Source organism: Tiliqua scincoides, chromosome 1, assembly GCF_035046505.1.
Source record: "Tiliqua scincoides isolate rTilSci1 chromosome 1, rTilSci1.hap2, whole genome shotgun sequence".
Taxonomy (NCBI): Eukaryota; Metazoa; Chordata; class Lepidosauria; order Squamata; family Scincidae; genus Tiliqua; species Tiliqua scincoides.
In genome coordinates this window covers 171,842,465-171,856,651 of record NC_089821.1, presented here as the reverse complement: position 1 = coordinate 171,856,651, position 14,187 = coordinate 171,842,465, and the positions used below count along the sequence as shown (strand labels likewise).

Sequence of the window (14,187 nt, the reverse complement as noted above, 5' to 3'; positions counted from 1 at the left end):
TCTTTTCTCAGCCTCTTCCATATCCACATATAAAGTTCTCACAGGAAAGAAATACCAATGTGCAAAGGTCCTGAAGAGAGAAGAACTAGCTTGCTCCTCACACTGAGCACATCTGAAGTCAGTCAGTCAGTCAGTCAGTCTCTCTCTCTCTCTCTCTCTCTCTAATTTCCTTTGTTCTGAAAGTGTCCAACATTACTACCTAGCTTGGACAAAAATCTATTGGGCACTTTGCTATGGATCACCAGTTCCCCCCCCCCCAATGCATCACTAGTGAGACAATTTCAAAGACTACTTTAACTTCTCCTTCCATGAATTATCATTCAGTCTGTTTTCCTATTCCTATTGAAGGCAAAAATATTGTGCAATGTTGGTTTTTCCACCAGAACTATATGTATTGTCATCAGTTCCAGGTTGAAACATTATAACTTGCAGAGTGAGGTGAAAGAATGAGAAGAGTCTAGACCAGCGGTTTTTGAACTTTTCTGTCTGTGGAGCCTTTTACACTCTCATATTGAGTCTTGGGAAGTGCCAGATTGCCGGCACATGCACGGAGTGGCGCTGTGCCAAGCAGATGGTGGCCAGATGGTGTGATCGTAGAGCCCCTGAAGGGATCTCAGGGAGCCTCAGATCTCCTGGGAGCACTCTGAGAAACATTGGCCTAGACTTCTAATCAGCAACTACTTTTACCAAAGGGTTAAGCCATTCCAAGATCCCCAGCCACCCAAGCATTACACTGCTATCACAGCCACCCATTTCACACACTGCCCTGGCTTCGAGGTTGACAACCTGTATTGTAGGAGGAGAACTGCATCCCCTCATGGGACCACAAGTAGTTCTGAAGCTTGCATACATGATGGCAAGGAGCGAGTCAATGTGAGAGGATGCAGCAGGCAGGCAACATGAGGACAAGGAAAGATACTGACTACTCGCCCACCAGAGAAGGCAGCCAGACAGAAAAAAGAATGAGATGGCAACATCCTGAAGCTGGAGAGTGGCCTGCATAACCTCAGGCAGGAGATACCATTCTTAAATTTTGAAATTATGCAAGGGATGGATAGACTGGACAGAGAGGGTGTTCTTTTCCCTCTCACACAACACCAGAACCAGGGGACAGCCACTAAAACTAGGTGTCTGTGGAACTCCCTGCCACAGAATGTGGTGATAGAGTGGATGGAGTGATGCTCTTTTCCCTCTCACACAACACCAGAACCAGGGGACATCCACTAAAACTGGATGCCTGTGGAACTCCCTGCCGCAGGATGTGGCGATAGAGTGCCTGGAGAGATGCTCTTTTCTCTCTCGCACAGCACCAGAACCAGGGGGCAGCTACTGAAATGGAGTGTTGGGAGAGTCAGGACAGACAAAAGAAAATGTTTCTTTAACCAGCATGTGATTAGTCAGTGGAACACCTTGCCACAGGATGTGGCGATGGCATCTGGCCTGGATGCCTTTAAGAAGGGATTGGACCAACTTCTGGAGGAAAAGTCCGTCACAAGTTGCCAAGCCCTGATGGGTCTGTGCAACCTCCTGATGTTAGAAGGCGGTTTTTGAAGTCCAACCTGCCACAGGCTCTGCCACCTCCCACCACTGTATACATGCAAATCAAGACCTGACAGCCCAAGCCTATGCCTGTCTACTCAGAAGTAAGTCCCATTATAGTCAACGGGGCTTACTCCCCGGTAAGTGAGCGCGGACAGGATTGCAGCCTAAGCCAGCAATCAGCGAGGGGCCTGCTGCTGCTGCCTCCTGCTCGTGCGCTTCAGTGACACGCCCGCGAGGGAGGGGGGAATAGAATCTTGGCGCCCCAACATTCCACTCCCGCAGAGCCACTCACTTCACAGCCCGACCCGGTCCGCGTCCTGCTCCTTGCAGCTGCTACCACCAGCCACCGCTTCCCAATTTCCCGCGCCAAGGCAGCGCGCGCCTTCCATGCCCTGTGACGTATTGCCGCTTCCGCATCTGCCCGCCTCCTAGAGCTTTGGTCCTTCTTCCGCCAGCTTCCACGGTTGCCGTGGCAACACTCCGCCTGCCTTGGAGGGCGGAGTAGCAAAAATGGGCGGGACTTAATTAGCATAGTAATGAGGCAGAGGCGGGGAGAACGGAGCAGGAGCGAATGGGAAGGCTACATGAAAGCGAGAGGCGGGGCCACGAGGGCTTGTGGGTGGGGCTTCTCCCCTCCCACCCGCTTAGGTCTTCAATCCGTTATTTGGGCTGTGAGCTGAGGCGCAGCTGTCTTGCGAGGGTTGTCCTTTTAGAGTCCAAGCCTGTGCATGCCTACTGAAAAGTAAGTCCCATTACAGTCAATGGGGCTTACTCCCAGGTAAATGTGGATAAAATTGTAACCTAAGGCTGCCATCCTATCCACACTTTCCTGGGAGTAAAGCCCATTGAACACAATGGGGCTTACTTCTGAGTAGACAGGCATAGCATTGCACTTTTAGGCTGCAATCCTATACACACTCCCCTGGGAGTAAAGCCCATTGAACACAATGGGGCTTACTTCTGAGTAGACAGGCATAGCATTGGGCTCTTAGGCTGCAATCCTGTAACTACAATGGGACTTGCATCTGACAGGCATAGGATTGGGCTCTAAGGCTGCCATCCTATCCACACTTTCCTGGGAGTAAGCTTAACTGATCACAATGGGACTTGCTCCTGAGTAGACAGGCATAGGATCAGGCTTGAAGGCTATAATCTGAACTCAGTGTGATGCTCTTGCCAAATGCTGTATATGGTTTGCCAAATTACTGTATATGTAATTGCCAAATTACTGTATATGGTTTCTCCTGTGTTAATGGTTTCACATAAAGTCAGATACAGACCCTGTCTGAAATTTTTCTCACATTTGACATATCTGTGTTAGTGGAGTCCTTGGTGTAAATAGCAAAGGGCAAAGCTCTGAATGAAGCTTTTGCTACCCTGAACATTCTCCAGCATGAATCCTTTGATACCTATTAATACTTAATGGATGACTGATGCTTTCCTCACACACAGAGCACTTATTCCTTCTCTTTCCCTGCTGTATTTTTGTTGCACTTGAGAGTTCATAAAAGCCTCTGCTCTGACAAGCAATGGCTTTACTCCCTGACTTCTGTTTTCTTTCTCTCCTACCCATGTAGACCATTTTGATTCCCAACACTGCCTTCCACCTCCAAACACTCCCAGTTTCCTTCTCAGGGCCCAATCCTATCCAACTTTCCAGCATCAGTGCAACTGAAATGCAGTTCCAAGGTAAGAGAACAAATGTTCCCATACCTTGAGGAGGCGACTGTGACTGCTTCCCCACCACAGGATGCAGTGCATGTCCCACTGGCACAGTGGCACCACCAGCATTGGAAAATTGGATAGGATTGGGCCCACACTGCCTAAACAACTGCTGGAATAAAGAGAAATCACATAAGTGTAAGTCTAGCAAAACTCAACAAATGAAAGATGAAACCTGTATGTGAGGGAGGAGAGTGTCACTTACCACTAAATTATTCTATCAGTTTGGTTTTACTTCCTAATTGAGTCAGGGTAGCAGAGCAACAGTTAGGGCCCAATCTCATGGCCACACTGCATTCTGGTGGTGCAGCCTGCTTTATGACAGTCACAGATGACAACATACCATTCAGCACAGCTGAGCTGCTACTGCAAGCAGCCGTGGCCATGTGCCAGCAGCCCAGGAAAAGCCCTGGTGCCGGTAAGACAGTGCAGGGGCAGGTGAAACAGGGTAGGGAGGGAAGAAGAGTGGGGTGGGGAAGGGGGTGTGTGGAGGCCAGGAAGGGGATGGTATCAATAACAGTGCGCCACCAGTATCCTATCCCTCTTCCCAGCCTTGATCTGTCTTTCCGGCTCCACTCGGACTTGTACCAGTGGAATCACTAGCACAGATCTATTTGGGCAGTAGAGCCTTATGCCCACATAAAGGAATAAATGTTCCCTTACCCAGAGGAGACCTCTGGGACCCCCTCTGCAGAATGCAGCGCACACTCTGGTAATGCAGCTGCATTGGCAGGCGTTTTTTAGATAGGATTGGGCTGTTAGTGTTTTGTGAGGCAGAAAGATTGTCAAGTCAGATACATCCAAAACCATGAGATTTTTTCAAGGTGTGAGACCTGAGAATTTCACAAGAGTGCCAGACATCTCAAAAAGTTGGAGAAATAGGATTATTTGGGCCAAATTGGCAACCCAGTGTTGGGCTGTAAGGGAACAGAGAAGCGGCATTCATTTTTGCATTCCTGGGAATAAAAAACAGAGGATTCATAATGACAGATGGTTTTAAAGACAATATTAACTAATGTGTTTTCCTGCATTTTATTAAAAATATTGTATACAAGGTAGGCTGTATTCTTAATGTAGTCACAAGTTTGTTTAATGCAGCATGCCATCTGGTATAATATACTCCTGCTCCATATTGTAAAGAAATAACACTGGTGATAGAGTTGGTTTCTATTTAATTTTTCTTCAGCCAACTCTTAAAAGAACAGGAGTGCTCAGTGCTGTCCTCCCCTCTTATTACCACCCCACCCCACCCAGTGAACTCATCATGGGGCCCTATGCCTGTTCATGCTTCTGTAGTATCTGAAAACCCTGATGAAGATCAACCTGTTTGACAAATTACAGTTCTACTCATTACCTGAAATGATATTTTAGGAACAGGCACATAATGCAACATGAGATGATTGTCTTTATATAGGAAAATATCTTCTCAACTTCCATCAATAGAAATTATTACTTTGGAAATTTATAAGTTAATTATTACTGCTAACATTTTAAGTCAGCCCTGTTTGCTATGGAATTCCCTGCTAACAAAAGCTCTTGCAGATGAGTCATTGAAGCACACTTCAATGAGCTACACTACAGCAATAATTACAGTTGAAAGTAATTGCATCTGTGCTTATCCAAGCTAAGGCTAATGCTCTTTTTTCAACAGCAAGGGTAATAGTTATTTGTTATATAAGTCTGAATGTTGCACATCTGAATTAGTAAAGTAAATTGCAACAGAATCTTTTAAAAAATCAATTGAGTACCTCCGCTCTGTTTTCCTCTGCACATTCCTCTTGTCTGCTGCCTCTGCATTTACAGTATATTACGACAGGTGAACTCAGGGTTGGGAAACAGGAACTTGTCTCTCACAGTACAACCCTATGCATGTCCACGCATAAGTAAGTCTCATTGTTTAATTGGGTTTATCCCAGGAAAGTGTGTATAGGACTGCAGTCTTAGGGCCCAATCCTATAGTCTTCCAGCGCTAGCGCTGGGTGCCGTGAATGTGCCGTAAAGTACGTTTACGGCACCTGGAGAGTAGGGGCGCTGGGCTGATCTAGTCAGGTGCCAGGCCCAGTGCCAGCAGAAGGAGGATGTGCCGCCCCTGGAGGTAAATGAAACTGCTGGGCAGCGGTTCAACCTCTGAGGGGTGAGAGGATGGCGGGGGGGGGGAGGAACTGGGGCAGGAGGAGGCTGGGACTGGCAGAGCCCTGCTCCGCCTGATCCTGAACTCCATGGAACGCTGGATGTCCCAACACAGAGGCTCTCACATCTGCGCCGACAAAACAGCCAGTGCAGACATGAGGAGACCCATTGCCAGGGTCAGGGCTTTCTTAAGGGGAAGGGGACAAAAGTTCCTTTCCCCCCTGGAGATTCCCAGCTGCTTCCCAGAGCCTGCTGTATACAGCAGTAGCCACTTTGGTGCTGCTGCTCCAGCAGGTGCCATGAAGCATAGGATTGGGCTGCCCATGTGTAGTTCTGCCCTTACTTCTTCACAAACGCATAAGAAAGATTGGGCTGTGCAGGGTTGTGTTTCTTATTTTTAATTGTTTGTTAGCTGTTCTGAATGACCTTGTTTTGGGAAGGGCAGAATTATTTAATTTTTCAACAAATAAAATATGTAAACACATTTAATTGTGGAATTTACTACTCCTAAAAATGCAAGACACATTGTACTCCTTAAAACAGTTGTTTTAGCCCACTTTCAGTCTTAAGCAGACATTTCTGTGGTATTACACAATTTAGCTTTTTCAAATTTTCCTTTCCTTACCATGGCAACTAGAGACTTAACATTTATTTTAATAGGCATCTCTGATCCAGATGTAATTGTTGAATTGAGCAACTGGAGTTGTAGAAAAATCCTGAAATCCCTATTTACAGTGACAGCTGATTTGCCATATCTGAGTTTCTTCGTTTTCCCAACAATGAACATCATTTAATATATTTATAGCCTGTTCCTAAATTTTAGTGAGAGGTCAATCCCATACTGAGACTTTCTTGAGCTATTTGCTATGTAATTGATGCATGGTCTGTAGGGCCCACTAGCACTACTTGACAAATGTGCAACCTCACCCCGCTTATTTTCTATCCTACATTTTTATAATTCATTTGGGGGATGTGTGCAATTCTGTATGCCATGGCAGTGGTTCTCAAACTGGTGGGTCACAATCCACCAGTTTGAGAATGAGTGCCTCTGGCACTGGAAGGGGCGGGGAAGGGAGCGACACAATCCACAGAATTGCATCACTGCTGGGCTTGCAGGGGCTTTTTTTAAAACTTACCCCCTGCCTGCAGTACTTCCTGGGGGTGCAGGGAGCCCTTTGGAGCCCTCTGCAAGGCTCTCCACACCTCAAAATAATAAAAAAATGCCACTGCAAGCCACATCCGAGTTGTGATTGCAAAACCGCAAGTGGGTTGGAATTGCATTTTTTAATTATTTTGTGATGTGGGGAGCCTTGCAGAAGGCTCCACAGGGCTCCCTGCACCCCCAGGAGGCTGCTGCAGGCAGGGGTAAGTTTTTTTTTTAAAAAAACACCCTGTGAACTCAGCACTGCCTTCCCCCTGCCCCCATCAAGACTTACCTACGGTCTTGAACTCCCTGTCAGTTTGAGAACCATTGTGTTAAATATCCAAAATGACTGAGGACTACTGAAGGTAAAACAGGAGTAAAGAGAATTCAGCTGTATTGTTGACAGCAACATCAGTTCATGCTAATATTGAAAACTAAGGGCCCTATCCTATCCAACTTTCCAGCACTGATGTAGCCATGTCAACAGGGTGTGCGCTGAATCCAGTGGTGGGGGGAAGTCATGGAGGCCTCCACAATGTAAAGGAATGTTTGCTCCCTTATATCGGGGATTCGTTGTGGCTCCATTGGCACTGGACCCCAAGAAACTTTACATTACAAAAGGGGGGGTGTTTAAATTACAAAAGGGAGGGTGTTGATACCACTTAGGCCCAAATCCTAACCAACTTTCCAGCACTGGCATAGTGGTGCCAATGGGACATGTGCTGCATCCTGCAGTTGGGTGTCACTCACGGAGGCCTCCTCAAAGTAAGGGAATGTTTTTTCCCTTACCTCAGAGCTGCATTGCCCTTATGTCAGTGCTGGAAAGTGGGTTAGGATTGCACCCTTAGTTCCACAGGATTATTGACACAGAAAGTATTTGTGGACTGCAGCATTCCAGTCAGAATATCTCTGTGTTGGTACTACAGTCTTGGTGCTGCCTTCATAAAACTTCACATGCATGTTTCAGTTTGAGTGTTACAGTGAAAGCTTTCACCTTGCCTTTGGGTGAGTTACTACTGGGTTTGAATCTTGACATACAGTACTAGGTTACCAGGCAACACCCTTATGTTTTGCGCCAGAGGAACTGCAGATACTTTCACACCCAGTAACCACAAAGCTCCTCACATATCCAATGTGGAAAAACACTCCATTGCTGTTGGGACGTAAGCTTATGTTTACCTTCCTTTGCTGAAAGCCACTGCTGGATCCATCCCACCCAGCTGCCTGGTCAAGCTGCGGAATTTGGCAGCTCCTCATCAAGGCCGTATCCTGAGCTTGCTTAGAGCACAGCTCCATCCTCAAAAGCTCCTTCTGCAAGCAGAAGGACTGTTGTGCTCATACAAGGAATACTTTCATGAGTGGAAAACTTTCCTGCTTTTAGAAGGGTTTCCAAAGGAGCTACATTGCATTCTGCATGATCTTAGGATACAATCCTATGCTCACAATTAATTGATCAGAAGCACCAAGGAAAAAGAAGACGCTGTCCCTCCTTCCCTCTTTTTCTACTTTTTCCATTCATCCATCCTCCTCTCCCTCCTAATGTAGGACAACATTGGAGTAGTTTCTCATAGTAGCAAGCAGCCAGCATGGTTTAGTAAATAGAAGATTTGACCTGAGGTCAAATCCCAACTCAACCATGAACTTTACAAGACAATTGACATGGTCAAATCTTTATCATCCCAAACTACTTGCATTGTTGTTGTGAAAGGGTGGGATAATCCCCTATATATTGCCCTGAGCTCTTTGAATAAAAAGTGAGATTGAAATTGATAAATGTGTTCTACCTGTCTCTCAGCTGTAAAGGTACAAAAACACTACCAGAAATAATGGTGGCAATCCTTTTCTGAGTCTTCTCCAGCCACTGTCCGCCTTTTCTACTGTTAGAATTCTGAAAACTTAAAAAATCCTACAGTTCAGTACAGTACCATCTAAGCCAGGGCAAAAACGTTTCATGTAGTGGGTCGAATAGCATTCATAGTGCCTGCTGAGGACTGGTTGTGACATCATTAAGCAGGAAGTGACATCATTAAGTGACATCAAGATGATGGCCAGAAATAAGCACTTTGTTCTCATGTAGAAACTCATTAGCTACAAATAACAGGAGAGAAAAATGTGCAAATTTTATTCATAATTTCAAGATATAAGAGAGCCCAATTATCATGCTTGGAGAGTGCAATTATAAAAGGGGTTGGATAAATTGCGTCTGGGGCTGCATACCCAGCACAATCCTATGCATGTTTACACTACAATATCAGTAGGTTTTACCACCAAGTAAAGAATGCCCACAATTGCCACCTTAAGTACTAGATTTTCTTGCCAGTTGGTATCCACAGGTTGCTTGCTTGATTGTTTGCCTTATTCTTTACAATAACATTTTCAAACCAACACCCATTACATTAGGCGTTTTGTACTATCATTGTTTTACTAATTCTAATGACTGAAATGCCAGAATGAGTATCAGTATGATGATATTACTCTTTGGACTTGTGGTGGACTCAGAGCCCAATCCTGTCCAACTTTGCAGCACCAGTGCAGCAGCAATGCAGCCTCAAGGTAAGGGAATAAATGTTCCCGTACTTTGAGGAGGCCTCTGTCACTGCCTCCCCACAACAGGATGCAGTGTATGCCCCATTGGCACGGCTATACAGGCACAGAAAATTGGATAGGATTGGGCCCTTAATCACATTTGTCAAGAAGTGCAGGAGTGCTGCTGAAGTGGATGACTACACAAATACTGTGGTTGGACATGCGCTGTTATGTGCTCAGTTGTTGTTATGTGCTCAGTTGTCTGAGTTATGTGCTCAGAAGAACCTAATTTTCTGAATAAACACCACACAACCAGAAACATATTATAAAGCTGTCAAACTCTAAAGCAAATCTAGCATGATGACAGCTGCATTTCAGATACCTGCCAGTTTGCTGTCACAGTTTCAGTCCTTTTGTGTGATTGTTTTGTTCATGGTTCTTGCACCATATTCAAGATAAATATACATTCTCAAATAACCGATAATTAACTGTGACCTTGGAAAGGTTGCACCGTTTTTGCCATAATGCAACTTTCGGTTTCTGCATTCTGTTTCGCCTTCTTCTGTGTGTACCAAGCAACAGTGGGCTCCATAATTTTATGTATCCTTTCCCCATCCCATGCCTTGCCACACTATCCTGAGACTGGATTAATGCCTCTCTAAGGGCCCAATCCTATCAAACTTTCCAGCACTGGTGCAGCTGCAATGCAGCCCGGAGGTAAGGGAACAAATGTTCCCTAACATTGGGGAGGCCTCTGTTTCTGCCTCCCCACCAAAGGATGCAGCACATGCCCCACTGGCATAGCTGCAACAGCCCTGAAAAACTGGATGGGATTGTCCTAAGACAAGTCAAAGTAAAGAACAAGTAAAGAATGTGTAGGGCTGCAATAAGCACAGATGTGCTTTTTCATCTACCCTGGACTTTCCTAGTTCTCTCTTCTCTTCATTATCTCAGGGCACAATCCTAAACCACTTTCCAGCACAGACATAAGGGCAATGCAGGTTTGAGGTAAGGGAACAAACAGTGCTGAAAAGTTGGTTAGGATTTGCATTTGCAGACATGCTCAGTCAGCATTTCTGCTGAAGGCAATCTTGAGTACAAATGCTACAGTCTGTATAGAGATGGCCTCTCTTACAGCCCAAGCCTGAGCTGGGGCACCCAGAGTAGCAGCGGAGCCAAAATGGCTGCCGCTGCATCCTGTGCATGCTGGGCAGCCACCAGCATTCCTTCAGGGGAACGGGACATTTGTCCCTTCCCCCAGGTAAGGGTGCAGGCCCCGCAATTGGACTGCTCAAGTCTGTGCTGGCAAAATAGCTCACACAGAGTTGAGAGTTCCTGAAGCGGGCTTCTGAATCCTACGGAGCAGAGCTCCACTGGTCCCGCCCCCTGCTGCCCTGCCACCCAGCCACAACTAACCTCTACACTGCCCAGAGCTTACCACATGCTCTGGGTGGCAGGTGGCGGGCTTCTGACTGGCTCTGGGCTCAGCGCGGACTGGCACTCCTAATCCCTTATGTCAGTGCTTTCCAGCACTGGCATAGCGATGTCAATGGGACATGTGCTGCCTCCTGCAGTTGGGTGGCACTCATGGAGGCCTCCTCAAAGTAAGGGAATGTTTGTTCCCTTACCTCGGAGCTGCATTGCCCTTATGTCAGTGCTGGAAAGCACCGACATAAGGGGTTAGGATTGCACCCATAGTTGTTGTTTGCTAAGAGAAGAAAGCACCCATTGGTGCCATTGAACCAAGAGATCTACAGAGATCTCCCTTGGCAAACAGCAGTTGTGGGGGTTCCAATCCAACTTCTACTGAACATTAAAAAGCCAAGAATGTGCACATACAACCATGCTTAAAGTAACTTGTAGTTTGATTCTAAGGCTGTATGCTTAGCTGGGAGTGGGCCCCATTAAATATAGCAGGACTTACTTCTGAGTAAGCATGCATAGGTTTGCACTGTAACTGTGTGTTTAGGACTGCAATATTAAGTATGTAGCTGCTTGAAAAAAGTAGCATCTGTCACTAGAGAGTAATAAAGTGAAAGCTTTCAAAACCACAATTTTTTTATTTGGAATATTTACATATCACATTTAAACAAAAAGTTCTCAAAAAGAAGAAGACAAAACAACAACAAAATACAATTAAGATACAAAGGTGTAAAAACCAAGTATGCTATGCACCCGGATAAAAGGGCTAAATAGATTCATGGAAGTGGAGACATTTTTGGATTAGGCTGAACTAAAACAGCGCCAGACAATTTAAGTCCCAATTATGGCAACTGGAAGTTAGTAGGCATGATCAAAGACAGGAAAACCATGTTGCCATCATAATTTTCAATTTAGAAATTGCATCAGTTGGAACATAAATAAAACAAAATGCATAGCTTCCATCATGTGGATTACTCTCAGACAGCTTGATCCTTATCATGTTTACTCAGAAGTCAGTCCAATTTGGCTTCAATGGATTCAGTGGCAAGTATGTCCGTATTTAGGACTATAGTAGATTGCACAGACTGAGGGCCCAATCCTATCCAACTTTCCAATGCTAATGCAACTATGCCAACAGAGCCTGCACTGCACCTGTGGTAGGGGGACACTAACAGAGGCCTCCTCAAGGTAATGGAACATTTGGTCCCTTACTTTGGGGCTGCATCAGTGCTGGATAGCTGGATAGGATTGGGCCCTGAGTGTCCACTCCTTTACATACTTTCCTGGCAGGAAACCCCATTGAACACAATGGGACTTACTTCTGAGTAGACATACCTAGGATTCTGCTGTAATTCTATGATTGTTTATTCAGAAGTTATTCACAATTAATTTAATGGAACATACTCTGGATTATTTGTGCACAGAATCACAATCTCTCTCCAAACTCATTCAAACAGCCAGGAATCCAGACTAATGGTGATGAACACAGTTTATCACAGCACAGACAATATCCCCCACCCTCTAAGGGCCCAATCCTATCCAATTTTACGGTGCTGGTGCAGCCGTGCTGTCGGGATATGTACTGCATCCTGCAGTGGGGATGCAGTGACAGAGGCCACTTTAAGGTATGGGAACATTTTTCCCTTACCTTGGGGATGCATTAAGGCTACACTGGTGCTGGAAAACTGGATAGGATTGGGCCCTGAATCTGTACAATACAGGACATTTTTCAGGATCTGGGCCAACATGACATGCACCTTAGAAATGCCAGGTTGAGGTGGAGGGAGCACAACAATTAATAAGAAACCCTATTATATAAAGCTTTATGAGGCCAATTTCTCAACCCCCAATCAATTTAACCTTGTCAATTGATGCTCCACTCTTCTGTGATTTCTGGAGGCTAAGGAGCATGCTTAGACCCCACTAGGCTGTTTTGGTCTTTTCCTCTTTATACATTAATATCTTTCTCTTCCTGCATATGTGGGGAAGCCTTCCAAGTACTATATGCAGAAACCCCTACATTGTGAATTGAATCATTTCACTGCCCTGCTGATAGGCACAGGATGACCAAATTCACCATTAGTGAAGAAGACAATATCACCACAGAGGACTTGGGGAGAGAAAGAAAAATAAATAACTGAAGAAAGAATTGAATTGGAATTGGACACCCAGATTGGAATGAGGAATGGTAGGGCTCCTGAGCTCTGGGGCTAAAAGTGGAGCTTCCTTGTTCCCTTAGCCCTGAATCTTTGCAATCTAGAACTAACCTAGACTTAGCGGGGGGGGGGATTAGGACTGGGGAATCATGCATTTAACCCACATTTAAACAGGTTGCTTTGAACTCTTGGGGCCAATTTCCTCAATTTTCCTTTCTCCTTCAACTGATGCCCCCAACCAATATGTGGTGCATGCTGGATAGGACTAAGCACACCCAGTCCTCAGCAGGACAAGGTGGAGGAGTCTTCTAATTTACAAGTTAGTATTTTTCAGCCTACCTGAGCAGTCATCTGAGTGAGGATCTGGCCTCTGATCTTTCTGGACAAAGTCCAGCCTTCTAACTACTGTATGCACACAGATTGGGATCATTAGGAGAATTTGTGCCATATTGGGGATCCTGTATCTGCTGCAGTAAGCAAGACAAAACATATAAACCATCCCAAGCCATGCTTGCTGGGGTGCACATTATTATTATTATTATTATTATTATTATTATTAACAATATTTATATACCGCTTTTCAACTAAAAGTTCACAAAGCGGTTTACAGAGAAAAATCAAATAACTAAATGGCTCCCTGTCCCAAAAGGGCTCACAATCTAAAAAGATGCAAATGAATACCAGCAGACAGCCACTAGAACAGACAGTGCTGGGATGAGCTGGGCCAGTTACTCTCCCCCTGCTAAAAAAAGGAGCACCCATTCCATTGAACTCAATAAGACTTAGTTCTGAGAAAAGCTGAACTGGGATCTGGTTGCTGTGCTTCTAATGCCCAGGTAGGCTTATCTCAGATATGTCTACATTTCAGCTGTACACAGAGTTGTCTCAATAACCGTGCATTTCATTTCATGGCTACCTTGGCCCCACTGATTACATTTTTTCCCCTATATTCTCAGTGAATGTACCCCTCATTTGATGAAACCTCAGATGGTTGGTCAGCAGCCCAGGAAAGCTTACGCTGTAATGAACTGGCTATAAGTAGTCCCCACATAAGAAAAGCCCCACTGGATCAGGCCAAAGGCCCACCTAGTCCAGCTTCCTGTATCTCACAGTGGCCCACCTGATGCCCCAGGGAGTACACAAGACAACTGGAGACCTACATCCTCATGCTATCCCTTGCATCTGGCATTCTGAGGTAGCCTTCTTCTAAAACCAGGAGGTTACACATACCCATCATGACTTGTAACCTGTGGATTTTTCCTCCAGAAATCTGTCCAATCCCCTCTTAAGACATCTAGGCCAGATGCCATTGCCACATCTTGTGCAAAGGGGTTCCACAGACATTCAATTTTAGCAGCTGTCCCCTGGTTATGGTGCTGTGTGAGAGGGAAAAGAACGTCTCTCAATCCACTCTTTTTATCACCACATCCTGTGGCAAGGAGTTCCACAGACACTCAACTTTAGTGGGGGCCCCCTGGTTCTGGTGTTGCGTGAGGGAAAAGAGCATCACTCCATCCCCTCTATCATCACATCATGTGACAGGGA

General features: G+C 45.5%; 1 protein-coding gene across 1 annotated transcript in view; it reads right to left on the bottom strand.

Moving 5' to 3' along the window:
* The window catches only part of PRIM2 (DNA primase subunit 2), an 87,736-nt gene extending 85,836 nt beyond the window's left edge, over nt 1-1,900 (bottom strand). Inside the window, exon 1 of the mRNA XM_066609490.1 lies at nt 1,835-1,900. The gene's annotated coding sequence lies outside the window, so the exon portion shown is untranslated. The remainder of the gene's footprint in view (nt 1-1,834) is intronic.
* Between the last annotated feature and the right edge of the window lie 12,287 nt (nt 1,901-14,187).